We start from the raw sequence: 12,151 nt of genomic DNA on the forward strand, positions 1-12,151 counted from the left end.
TCAAAGCATTACATATATTCAGCTGGTAGATATTTAGTCGGAATGCTGGTAAAAAACCTTCTAACGGAAGAATGGTCCAACACAATATCCAGAATGAGATTTTCACTCTACAGCGGAGTGTGCGCTGATATGAAACTTGCTTGCAGATTAAAACTGTGTGCTGGACCGAGACTCGAACTCGGGACCTTTGCCTTTTGCGGGCAAGTGCTCTACCAACTGAGCTACCCAAGCACAACTCACACCCCGTCCTCACAGCTTTACTTCTACCAGTATCTCGTCTCCTACCTTCCAAACTTTACAGAAGCTTCTGTAAAGTTTGGAAGGTAGGAGACGAGATATTGGTAGAAGTAAAGCTGTGGGAACAGGGCATGAGTCGTGCTTGGCTAGCTCAGTTGGTAGAGCACTTGCCTGCAAAAGGCAAAGGTCCCGAGTTCAAGTCTCAGTCCAGCACACAGTTTTAATCTGCCAGGAAGTTTCAAACATGATATATTGGAACAAAGCAAGCATTTTGCTTTTCCTTTTCTTTTAGAAAATCTGAAGAAGCCTTAACCAGGCAAAATGCATTATTTGTAATAAAAATAACTTTGCAACTCTCTTTAAACAATATTTAGGAAAATCTAAATCAGAATGGCCAGACAAAGCAACCCTCATCTGCCTGAATATGAAATCAGTGTCCTAACAGCTGCACAGCCTCATTCAGTTGGTACCTATTATACAATGCTCTTTTGATCATACACAATGTACATAAAATATTGTATACCGATAACATAGTTTTGCACCTTATCATTGCTTATGCTATAGACAGCCACTGGTGACAACATGACCATGAACATGCACATCTCCATGGTCTCCCTTCAGTCTGTCTGGAGAACTGAGTCAACATCCACCCGGAGAACTGAGATGTGATGTTCAGGAGAATGACAAGACATTAGTATCATGCACAAATGATGGTGGGTCAACCTCTGTAGCTCTGTGGTCAATGTGTATGGGTGCTAGGCAGAGGATCTGTGTTCAATTTTTGGTACTGCCAGGACTTTTCCCAGGGTGAAAGGACTGGAGTGGGGTGCACTCCACTTTTTGATGCCAACTGAGGAGATACTTGAGTCAGGAATAGTGGCTCCAAGATCAAAAAAGCTGACAATGACTGGGAGAGCAGTGTGCTGATCCCATGCTCCTCCACATACTGCTTGCGCCATTGGCAGAAGATGATATGGCGATTTGTCAGTCTCAATTGGCCTTCTGGACCAGAATAGAGAGCTTTGCATTTGCTCTGCTACAAAAGATCTTGGCACATTTGATTGTAAAAGCATTACATTGTAATGTGGTAGGATGTTGTTTTGCTGTTGCCTTTTAACCCCTACACTATCCTCTAAGTAATGTTCAACTGTGTAGTATGTATTACTTGCAAAGCATATTTTAGCTGCACCTTTAAATATAATATTTTGGCAATCTTTTACATCTCCTTGGTCAGTTTATCATACAATTTTATTCTCTGATAGAAAATGCTGTTCTAATTTTTTATTTGTTTTTCTTTGCTAAATGCAGCCTCAAACTGACTATTGTTCCATGACTGTGTACTGCACTATTAGAGGGATACGTAGGTCTACCTGTATTTTCCCTGATATGCATACACATTGATGGATGTAATAACTTGGTGTAGTAAGGATACCCAGTTTTGTAAATAATTCTATACATTATGCCCAATTAATACTTTTAGTTTTTATTCTTATAGGCCTTTTTTGTTGTTTGAAAACCCTGTCCCTATTTTGAGCTCTTGGCCCCCAAAAAAAGAACCCTTAGCTAAGAACTGAGTGTACTTAGTGTGCCCCCACAAGCGATTTGCTTCTACAAACTGATGCTAGAACCCTAAGATCGCAATGTGGCTGATGAGATTCTGTTTGCTATTATCATTGTGTGTCATTCAATGTTAATAGATAATCAATGTACTGCAAAAACTTTGTGTTTGTTACACAGTCTGTAGGCTTATCATCTTGCTTAATGTTACAGAGTTGTTTTCCCTCTTTTTGCTGAAATGCATGCTGTTTTCTTCATGTTGAATATTAATGCAAATTCTCACGACATGCCTAGCTTGAGGCTGATATATATACTGAATTCATATAATCTTGTAAACATAATAGACACTGATACAAGAGTGACGAACTACACCTCCAGCAGGATAGATTATGTGATAATCAGTAAACTTGCTACTAACAGTGTTAGTCACAGAAATATAGAATTTCACTACTCTGACCACAATTGTCAGTCTGTTAAGTACATGGGCGTTAACACAGCAGAAGCAACAAATGTCACTGAACAGAAACAATCTTGAACAATCACAATACAAATCACCTTAAACATGAACTAGCCCAGGAGGAATGGAACTGTGTGTATAAGGTAAAAGGCTCAAACAAGAAATGGGATCAAGTCTATGAAACAATTTTGAGACATTGTAATCACTGCTGCCCGGTTAAAGATGTAAAAAGGACTCTAATACATAGAAAGAAACCAAAGCTGAAACTACCAAGTAGTTTGATTAAACTCAAGCAGAATGTTCATGACATCTTCTTTCTTTATAAATCAAAAGAGGATATCATCCTTAAGGAAAAGTATTGTAAAGCCAAGAAAATGTTTAAGGCAGAGCTTTCAAATTTCAGGAAAAAGGTGCACAGTGATACAGTCATTAAATCTGACAATATGAGTAAAGCATCTTGGAAGCTCATCAATCAATACCGGGAAGCACCATCAAATGTGAATACTAAAGAAATAAGCATATTGCATAAGGGAAAATTAATAGAAGATCCGACAACAATATGTGACTTTTTAATAAATATTTCATCACTCCATGTAGCATTCCAACTCAATCTGTTGACCAAAGCATCAAGATAAACATTTGCTCACCCCAATGTACAAAATTTGAATTTAGAACTGTGAGTGAACATGAAATAAGTCAAATAATCTGCACATTAAAGACCAAGCACTCAGCTGGATGGGATGGGATACCTAGTGCCCTAGTTAAAAGTGAATTAGTTAAACCTATTACCCGTGTCATTAACTGCTGTATTAGGAAAAATACCTCCCCAGACTCATTAAAAAGAGTGTAGTAAAACCAGTATACAAGGAAGGATCTAAAAAACAGGTTGAAAACTTTAGGCAACATCATTAATCCCCACATTTAGCAAAATCTTTGAATATGTTTTGGTTTCACAACAGCAGCATTGATATTGATAAATCTGAGTGGTGGGTTGCCAAGGGTGATGGCAAAGGCAGAGGCAGCTCAGTCAACATTCTTGAGATGACCACTGTAGGGAAGCAACGAGAGCAGGGGAGGAGATTGTGAGATCAATAGCAGTGAAGGTGCCATGAGTGGTGTTAAAGGGGGTAGGGGAACCATCATTCAGGAGACACAAACTGAAGTCTGTAATAAGTTTGTCAGTTGGTCAATTACGAGGCCGCTACCCATTGAAGTGGCAGAAGGTGAAAGTTGTAACATAGGCAAAAGTTGAAGAAAGTGACACTGGATGGAGTGTCTCATATTTTTTTGATGAAGTGATGAAGGGACTTGTACTCTTCGGATCTTCTTTTCTCTCTTGTAAGCAGGGCAATCCAGCAAGCGAAGGGAGTGGTGGCCAAGACAACTGACTGACACACACACACACACACACACACACACACACACACACACACAGGTGTCAGAACACAGGGGCTTCCCTCACACACAGCATCCGCCGTAAATCAGGTAGATATATGCCCAAAATGCAAGCACCGAAAGCACCTCATGGGTGGTGGATGTACAGGTTCATGTCACATCTGAAACATAACCTTGACCTTCTCTGGGAGGGTATCTCCCTCAAAAACCAGAATGAAGGCGCCAGTATTGCTGCAGTTGTTGTGACCCTGCTGCACATTTCAAACAAAACGAATGCCCCGTCGCTCTAGATTAGCTGGAGTTCCTCATCAGTTTGCAGGATGAGGACTCTATGAAAAATCACTCCCTGGAACACATTCAGAGACTGGTGACAAACCAGAAGCAGTGCACAAAGCTAACATTCTAAATTAATGACGAGTTGCAATCGCCCAGTCCTCTAATGAAACTGTCAAACAAGGAGTCCCCCAGGGATCTATTCTTGGCCCCTTTCTCTTTTTAGTCTATGTGAATTATGTCACCTAGCCACAAAACTCCATAATAGTGAGCTACGCAGATGACACATCTCTTTTGTTTTTTGGTGAAAATACTTGTGAACTTACATCTCCTGAACAGATGGAGTGATAACTATAATTAAGTATTTTCAAGAACAAGAGTTAAAGGTCATTGATATATATGGAACTGAGGCAGCAGACACTTACAGCTGCTGCCAATTCTTGGTCCTATACTTAGACGAAAATTTGTGGTGGTCAAAGCATATTAACTTTGTATGTGGAAAGATTAGTAGTGGATTATATCTACGCAGTCATCTTGCAAAAATAGTTACAAACCCTACTATTCAATCTGTTTACTATGGAACAATACATCCTTTACTAAATTATGGTATTGAACTTTGGGGGTGTGCTGCTGATACACACTTCAATAAATTAATGTTGTTACAGAAGAAGGCAATTAGAATAATGCATGATCTGGGTCATAATGATTCTGTTACAGAGATTTTTGTGCAACATAAGTATCTTACAATGGATTTCCTGTATTTATATAAGGTAATTTTATTTTTTGTAAATCATCAAGAAGATGAAATGACATACATGACCACAACACTAGAAATAAAAATAGTTACTTTAGGTAAAGAACAAAGTTAAAAATAACAGATCACAGCCCATAATCAGTGGTCAAATTTGGTTTAAAAAATTGCCGAAAGACTTATGTGCCTATGATGGAAATATCTTTAAAACAAAACTCAAATTATTCCTAGCAAAGAAATGTTTGTACTCCCTCTCGCTCTGAATTCTAAGTTGAAAACACGTGATCTCATAGTTTGTAATAGAAATTAGAAATTTTTAGTTGTATATCTACTTCTGTGACGTTACATTCCCTTTGTGTGGTTGTATTATAGTCTTGCTAATTTTTATCAACTATTTGTTTTGTTTGTATTTTAAGAACATCTTCATAATTATGTAAACAACATTGATGTTTGCAATAGTCATTATTTTTGTTGACTCTATGCAAAAAATTAAATAAATAAATAAATGTTCAAGATTAATATATTATATATAGCCAACTCATAAACATCTCTGCAGGTTTCATTCGCCTTCTGTATTAGGAGTTCTGGTGTTTCACCAGTGACTATGATGTTGCTGTCAACAGCAAAGAAAACATTTTTTCCAAGTCTTACACTGTATGGAAGGTCATTGATACACATGGTCCAATTACATTAATGTGACCACTAGCTGCAATAACCATTCACAGGTGGTAGGTGGCAACACTAGCAGTGGTGGTTATATAAAATGTGTTGTGGGGATGGGGGGGGGGGGGGGGGGGAGGAAGAGTGAAGTTTTTGTTGTAATGTGGAAATGGAGCAATTTATCGGACATCCAAAATGGGGTGATCACTGGCTTTCGGGCCAAGGGGGGAAGCATCTTGGAAACGACTAAATTTGTGAACTATTCATATGCCACCATCATTAAAGTATAACTTGCATGGCAAAATGGCACTATTCAAAATCATCACTGAGGGAACAGTGGTGTACTAAGGTCCCTAAATGACAGGGGTGAAAGACAGCTGCAGAGATGTGTGCCGGTGAGTAGACATGCAACTGCTAAGCAACTGACTGCCCAGATGAACTAAGGGGCTACCAACTGTGTATCCTCAGGGAATGTTGCTGCATATGGGTCTCCACAGAAGGCACCTGGTTTACGCATGCATGCTGTCTGCTGTTCATGGCGATGAAGGCTGGAATTTGCAAGCCAATACCACAACTGGATATCACTGAGTGGTGACAACTAATCTTTTCATTGGACAGATGGTTATTGGCATGAGCAGTGTGAAATGTCTGAAGGAAAATGCCCTGCAATGATCGTCAACAGGGTCCAGGGTGGTAGACACTCCCTTGGATATCTCATCATCCTGGAAGACACAGTGTGCGTATCTATCCTTGGGAACCATGTCCACCATTACATGCAATTTATTTTCCTCGGCATGTTGGCATCCCCCAACAGAACAATGCAACATGTTGCACAGCTCACAGTGTATGTGCATGGTTTGAAGAGCACCATAATGTGTTTATTGTACTCCCCTAGCCACCAAAGACCCCAGATTTAAACCTGATCAAGAATTTGCAGGACCACCTTGATCGGGCTGTTGATGCTATGAATCCCCAACCAAAAAACCTAGTGTAGCTGACCACAGAACTGGAGTTGGTATGGCTCCACATACATGTCGGTACCTTTCAGAACTTCATTGACTCTCTTCCTGCGCATCACACAGTGACCCATGCTGCAAAATGTATTATGCAGACTTTCGACAGGTTCTCACATTAATGTGATTGGACAGTGTAATACATACAACTAGCTTAGTGCCCACTGTTTCACTTGCGTAGACTGTATGGCGTGCACAGCACTTTTTTTTTTATTTAGTCAGATTTTCATGTTATTCACAAATTGCAACATCTTCTAAACTTTTCATGCTAATTCAGGACATAGAAGAATGGTCTCTTCTGAGCGTACTTCTGAGCAGAAAGCTATTCTGGTAGTTGGAGTTGGAGATCTTTGTTAATCCTGTCTTTTGAGTTCTATCTTTAGAAGTTAAATATCAATATTCATAGATTTAGTTTTAAATTGGTTTAAATAAAACAAAATATTTTCATAAAAATTTCCGTCCCCTATTTCACCCCCGTATGGGCTGAAGTTAAAAAAAAAAACATAGAACACTTTTTTTTTATTTCATATGAGATTAAATTTCAAAAATGCTTTCAGAACAAAATATATCCATAATAATATTCATCCCCTATTTTACCCCCTAAAGGGTTGAATTTCCAAGAATTCCAAAATACATATTTTTTATTTGTAACTGAGAACTCAAATGCCAATTCCTATAGATGTCTTCTTCTTCTTCTTCTTCTTCTTCTACGTGATCAGGCCCAGTGGACCACACGCTGCTACAAGTTTCCTCCTCAATTGTATTCTGTCCATTGCTGATACCCGCCATCCGACCACATCTATTGATGCTTGGTTTAAATCTTCATGGAGGACATCCCTCCAACACTTCTTGGGTCTTCCTAGGGTCTCTTTTCTATAGATGTGAAGTCCAGGAGCTTCCGAGGCCATCTGTGATCTTCCATCCGGCTCACATGGCCAGCCCATGGCATTTGTTTGGCTTTGACAGTTCCTGCTATGTTGGGCTGCTGGTATAATTCCTCAAGCTCTTGGTTGTGTCTGATCCTCTATTCCCCTGTGTCTGCATCCAGAACTGGGCTGAAGATCTTCTGAAGCACTTTTCTCTCAAAAACAAGGAGCTTATGGAAGTCCTGTTTCCAGATACTCCATGTCTCACAGCCATGTAGAACAACAGGCTGGATCAGGATTTTGAACAGTCAAATCTTAAACTGCCTGGAGAGATATCTGGACTGAAGCAGTTGTGCTAGGCTGTGGTAAGATTGGTTTCGTGCTTGTATTCTGGCATTGATCTCTGCTTCACATGACGAGTTCTCAGTGAAAAGTGCCCCTAAATATTTAAATTCATGCACTCTCTTGTGGGACCGGTCTCCCACCTGTAGTGATTGTAGATGACCAGCAGCCTGACTTTGACCGCATGTCATAACGAGGTACTCTGTCTTGGCTTCGTTTATGTTTAGCTTTGTTTATGTTTCCCATAAATGTAGTTTTGAAAATGATTAAGTTGTTCTTTAATAATGATTTATTAAAAAAAAAACTCAGCCATTAGCGCAAACATTAAATCTCCAGAAATGCTGAAAACACATATTTCATTATTTCTGACTGAGAAACTAAATATCAATTTTCGTAGTTCTAGCTTCAAAATTGCCTTAATAGTGATATATTTTCAAAAAACCTTTCATCCCCTATTTCGCCCCCTTAGAGGTGGAATATTGAAAAATCCCTTTTTAAAGATTGCCTGCAGTAGAAGATCAACACCCTCTGCAAATTTCAAATTTCCATCCTTAGTGGTTTGGGCTGGGCGATGAGAAATCAGTGAGTGAGTGAGTCAGTGAGGACATTGCCTCTTATATACATAGATTAAGAAAGGAATTGGATCCAATAAACTACCATGAAGTACATCTATAATTGACATGTTGAATTTCAAACAGCCACAGTGAGAAAACTGTTACACATTAAGCTTTTTGCCTTCATCGTAAAAGAGAAACACACATGCACTCACACAAGCAAACACACCACACCACACCACACCACACACACACACACACACACACACACACACACACACACACACACACACACACAACCGCTTCGCCACTTCGTGTGGCTGTCCAGGCGATATTGGCTGAAGCAACCAGAAACAAGTCATGTGTGTTTGAGGTGTGCTAGCTTGTGTGAGTGAATGTGTGTTTCTCTTTTCCAATGAAGACTTCAGCCAATCTTTTCATTGTGCCTCTGTCTGTAGCTCATCTCATCAATAGTCTAAGTTTTTGATTAACTCTGTTAGCGAAACTTGCCTGTAATTTTATATACTGTAAGCAGGTATTTAATATAAATTGGAAGGTGACTGTTTTTCTTTTCTTTTCCTCCTTCTTGAAAGTAGTGTATTTCCTGAGTAAGCATAAATAATTTATAAAGCTTAACAATAGTTAATTGTTAATACAGTTTCTAAAGCTGTTTCACTTTCTTAATGTATATCTTGAGTCATATCACATCATTTTGGATCTAATTCATTGTGGGATCTACAACACAATGAATGAAGAAATGTATTAATGGAACCATGTAAGCATATACAGAATGGCACATTTTTTAACCACATGGAGCATAAAAACATGAGGAAGCAAAATCAAAATAATTCAAACAGGAATGATGCATTATGAAACTGACATTTAAGGACTTAAAAATCTAAAATATTCAGTTCTAATGCAATTCACTCGGGTACAGAAAAACAGAAGGAAGATGTGACTTTTCTTGGTGGGATTGGTAGATGGTATGTGCATAAATACCATCAATATCACGTTCTTTTTAATGATGTACCTTAATGGTGTGATTATTATCAGTATTGATGAGAGCAGAGGAATCATCAGCATATTATTCATTAGAGCTAGAACAACTGAAACAGACCTCATCAACATAGTAATTTTTATGAACACATAGTTTAAAAATAAGTCATTTTTCACTTGGAAGGTAAAGGCAGGAGGCAGGATGTAAGAAAGGAAAAATAACTGAGACTAAAATAGTGAAAACATGTATGTTATATGATACTGACAGTACTGTGGTAGACTATGCAATGAGAAACACTTGATATGTGAGTTTTACATTAGGAAAATGTAAATATACATGACATAACTTAAGAAAAATACCACAACCCCATGTGGTACAATAATTTTGAAAAGCAAAACAGAATCCACTATCATTATGAATATCTGAAAAGGTGATGAATGTAGCAAGTGAAAGAATACAAATGGAAAATTTGACAAATGTGACGAAATCAACAAAACTGAATAGGCAATTTAAAAAGTGAGTTAGAGCAAATGTTAATGAATATCTGAGATAGACGTGTGAGCAGATGTAAGAATGAAATGCAGAGGATAGAGCTGGACTCTTTTTGAAACTGTTTTGACCATACATGAACCACATATCAATGTAATATAATACAAAAAAGGGAAGTAGTTAATAACTTTCTCTTTTGAATGGCATAAAATTAAATATAGGAAACATAAAACCAGTCAAGACCAGAAACAAGCAAGACAGTACACATTTCTTCAATCCTTAGGTCACAGCATTTTTTTTTCCTCTCTCATCCTGGTACAGCTTTACACAGCATGCTTTGCTTTCTGTGAAAGAATCTATTTCATCATCAAAGTTCATCAAATGCTTTGCCACATGAAAAAATCAAAATGTCATTGTCTAGTACGGAAAATGCTGTTAGTATGAATATAACCCCAGGTTGGTGTGGTTTATCAATCTGATTACATCTATTTTGTCACTGTCTGCTAGATAGAACAAAATAAGCCTTGCAGCAATTGTAACACATGCCAAATAAGCAAGCCTGTTTGGCAAAAATAGTCATTTTTACCTACCTCATTTACATAAATAACACGACAGAATATAATTCGTGAAGTATCAATATTAAATGCCTATTAGGCCTACTAAGCAAAACGTTTTATGTTAGCAACTAGTTTCACATTTCATTCATACTCTCCAGTTTCCCAAACATGAGATTGAAGAGTGGTAATATGAAATTTTTATATAAATTTGGAATCATATTATTCTATATAATTTGTGTGATGTTCCAATTTTTTCTCCTTCCTTGTTCTAACACACAATCTTGTTATCACTAATTCTGTAACTATTCCTGCCATTGTCAAAACTCATTGTCCGGTTAACTTCACTGAACCTGCCAGAATCACTGGCTTAGTTATCCCATGTTTATTCTCCAGTTAGGCATTATTACATGTTCATACAAAGGATTCTATGGGCTATTCCGAGAATAGAATTTAAATGGTTGTAAATGGGAACTGTATCACTGGGCCTTAGTAGTGTAACAATCTGGCAAAAATTTTCTGTCAAAATTTCACTTTCTTGGCTACACCAAGAAGATAATATGTAATCTTTCTTACCTGTTATTCCTGTCAGTCATTTATTTCCACTCTGGTAGTTTAAAGCTTTGGATTTTGCTAATAATTATAACAACACTGATCATTCGCTCACTTAATCAACCTCATAAACAAACAGCGATTAACGTTCACCCATTTGGTTTTATTTGGCTCAGCTCATATAGCCCCCATCCCCTTTTGTCTGCAGGGAAGTTTTTTATTTCTAGATGTGATGGGGATTCCCATGGCATGCACTTAATAAAAGCAAGTCTTCTGATCCAGACTGTATACCAATTAGGTTCCTTTTGGAGTATTCTGATGCATTAGCTCGATACTTAACAATCATATACAACCGTTCCTCGATGAAAGATCTGTACCCACAGACTGGAAAGTTGCACAGGTCACACCAATATTCAAGAAAGGTAGTATGGGTAATCCACTAAATTACAGGCCCATATCGTTAATGTTGATATGTTACAGGATTTTAGAACATGTATTATGTTCGAACATTATGAATTACCTCGAATAAAACTGTCTATTGACACACAATCAACATGGGTTTAGAAAACATCATTCTTGTGAAACACAACTACTTCTTTATTCACATGAAGTGTTGAGTGCTATTGACAAGGGATTTCAGATCGATTCCTTATTTCTGGATTTCCAGAAGGCTTTTGACACTGTACCACACAAGCAGCTCATATTGAAATTGCGTGCTTATGGAATATTGTCTCAGTTATGTGACTGGATTTGTGGTTTCCTGTCAGAGGTCACAGTTCATAGTAACTGATGTAAAGTCATCGAGTAAAACAGAAGTGATTTCTGGCATTCCCCAAGATAGTGTTATAGGCCCTTTGCTGTTCCTTATCTATATAAACGATTTGGGAGACAATCTGAGCAGCTGTTTTCAATTGTTTGCAGATGACGCTGTCGTTTATCGACTAATAAAGTCATCAGAAGATTAAAACAAAGTGCAAAACGATTTAGAAAAGATATCTGATGGGACAAAAAGTGGCAGTTGACCCTAAATAACGAAAAGTGTGATGTCATCCACATGAGTACTCAAAGAAACTCATTAAACTTTGGTTACATGATAAATCAGTCCAATCTAAAAGCTGTAAATTCAACTAAATACATAGGTATTACAATTATGAACAACTTAAATTGGAAGGAACACATAGAAAATGTTGTGGGGAAGGCTAACCAAAGACTGTGTTTCATTGGCAGGACACTTAGAAAATGTAACAGACCTACAAAGGAGACTATGCTTGTCCATCCTCTTTTAGAATACTACTGCGCGGTGTGGGATCCTTATCCGATAGGACTGATGGAGTTCAAAGAAAGGCAGCACGTTTTGTATTATCGCAAAATATGGGAGAGAGTGTCACAAAAATGATACAGGATTTGGGCTGGAAATCATTCAAAGAAAGGCATTTTTCGTTGCGATGGAATCT

The 12,151-nt window shown here is 37.9% G+C and overlaps 1 protein-coding gene and 1 non-coding gene across 2 annotated transcripts in view; one reads left to right on the forward strand and one right to left on the reverse strand.

Moving 5' to 3' along the window:
- Positions 1–12,151, forward strand: part of LOC124622655 (multidrug resistance protein homolog 49-like) — a 385,512-nt gene that overhangs the window by 346,237 nt on the left and 27,124 nt on the right. The gene's annotated exons all lie outside the window — the stretch shown is intronic.
- Trnal-caa lies at positions 158–232 on the reverse strand. Its single transcript has one exon. It is a non-coding gene; the product is annotated as a tRNA-Leu (tRNA).

This window comes from Schistocerca americana, chromosome 7 (genome assembly GCF_021461395.2).
Source record: "Schistocerca americana isolate TAMUIC-IGC-003095 chromosome 7, iqSchAmer2.1, whole genome shotgun sequence".
Lineage (NCBI taxonomy): Eukaryota > Metazoa > Arthropoda > Insecta > Orthoptera > Acrididae > Schistocerca > Schistocerca americana.